Below are 2,024 nucleotides of genomic sequence, written 5' to 3'. Positions count from 1 at the left end.
TTCTTGGGAACAGTAGATGGTGTGATTTGAATGAGTTTGCACAGCCTTTAATCCATTTGATTTTTTCTAAAACTATTGTGCATTATTTAAATTAGTTAGGAGCGTACGTAAAGCAGGCAAAAAAAAGAGAGAGAGAAGGAATGCCAGGAGGATTTGCAAAAGTACAATAAATAGAGGAAAATTGGCAGGGTACTAAACCTAACGTAACAAGGTCTGGGAAAGGCATGCCACCGGTACAGAAGAGCAGAAAACGACTATTGTACATCAAAGGGGACGGATACAAAGGCAGCTGGAGTTAGTCACGCGGTCGCTGAGTTAAAAGGCTGGCAAGCACTGCAGCCCCGCCCACCGACGGGCGTGGCTTCTCTTCAAGGTTAAAAGCTGGAGGACGTGGGTGGCTCGTTCTTTTCGATTGCTGGGGGAGCTCGGTACGTGGCTGTTGTTGGGAGATGAAGGAGTGTTCGGTACTGAAGGAACAAGTTTTACACTGGTTAGTTTCAGTACTTGAGTGAGTGGCCGCGCCGTGGTAAGATACGAGCCATTTGCTGGAACTTTTTAATGTTATTACGAAGGCGGGGAAAGCTGAAGACTTGTGGCGCATGCGTCCTGCCGGTTCTTCCAATTTCTGAAGTTTTGCTTCAGCAAGGAGTGGCGGGGCTGGACGAAATCATGGGTAAAATGGCGGGTGATTATTAGAAGCCCTTTCCAACGGACGAATCAGGAGGGATAAAGGGAAGAACGGAGAGGCGCTCCAGGACAGTCACGAGGGAGCCGAGACTGTAAAGGAATTGGGAGGCAGGCTTTTGATTTTGTACTGGCAAATAACGGTCGGTTGCTCACGAAGCAGCGAAGGCCTCACGTGTCCCCGTACCTCGTGAAGAGAGGGAACCTCTGCTTCTTCCCCCCCCACACACACACCTTAAAACAGGGGTCTTCAAACTTGGCCCTTTTATGACTTGTGGACTTCAACTCCTAGAATTCCTCAGCCAGGCACGCTGGCTGAGGAATTCTGGGAGTTGAAGTCCACAAGTCATAAAAGGGCCAAGTTCGAAGACCCCTGCCTTAAAAGCTCTTGCGCGCGTGTCTTGGGACGCCATGCTTCCATGGGACCTGCCAGGGTGGCAGCCTCCCTTCCTACTCATGGCAGAGTAACCGTCGCCTTGCTTTTTGGCATAGCTCCCCCCATATAATTGCGGGGAGACTCTGACTTGGGCAAGTCACATTCTTGTGTCATCCTGTGCAGTTTCGCGGAGGGGGAGGGGTTGCTTTGGAAACGACATGGTGGCCTGGATGAGAGCTGCCTCTTGAGACGATGATAGTCACGGAAAATATATCTTGGGTAAAGCAGAGTTTCAATATTTTGAGAGGCCTGCAGATCTGTAGTATGAAGCTGATCTTTCTCTTTTAAAACGAGTTTTGGGATTAGCAGTCGATGGTTGAGAATTTAAAGACATTTTCTAACCATTGAGAACGGTTACGGGGGGGGGAGTGCTACACGTTTTGCTAGTAGGTATCTTGGATTTATGAAAAATTTTAATCTATGTAAATTAAACATGGGTAATAACTTTCAGACTGCAAAAGTGATTTTTTTTCCTGTTTTGCAGGGGCGGTATGCATGCTGCTCTGATTCTGAGGATAAATGCAAGAAATCAACATGTATGACAAGATCAGCAATGATTTCTAGAAATAAGACCTTGCTGTGTATCTTCTCAGGAATAAACCTGGTATAGTTAAAGCAGTGCTTCAGAGCCCAATTAGACAAGATTAACCTTGCCCTTGATCATTTTATTTTTTTGCTTTTCCCAGTGTAATGCATTTCTCAAGGGAACTGGCTTCATTTGTTCAGCAATCTGACTGTTCTCTGGCTATCTAGGAGTCAGAGTCCTTGGTGCTCTCTGAGCTTGGTTGCTTTCTTGATATTTCATTATCCAATTAGGCAACATCTTCAGGTTTAGAAAGATAGCAGTTTGCTCTCGGCACAGAGCTGTTATTTGCAGAACCACCTTTCGCTAAGAACATCTACC

The 2,024-nt window shown here is 46.3% G+C and overlaps 1 long non-coding RNA gene across 1 annotated transcript; it reads left to right on the top strand.

The window, feature by feature from the left end:
• Positions 1-329: 329 nt before the first annotated feature.
• On the top strand, positions 330-1,735 carry LOC308671186. Its single transcript, XR_014027161.1, has 2 exons — positions 330-490; positions 1,605-1,735. It is a non-coding gene; the product is annotated as an uncharacterized lncRNA (long non-coding RNA).
• Positions 1,736-2,024: the final 289 nt, after the last annotated feature.

The sequence above is a fragment of the Vipera berus genome, assembly GCF_964194415.1.
Source record: "Vipera berus genome assembly, chromosome: 7".
NCBI lineage: Eukaryota > Metazoa > Chordata > Lepidosauria > Squamata > Viperidae > Vipera > Vipera berus.
Note: the sequence above shows the minus strand (reverse complement) of the source record. Positions and strands in the feature narration are given on the sequence as shown.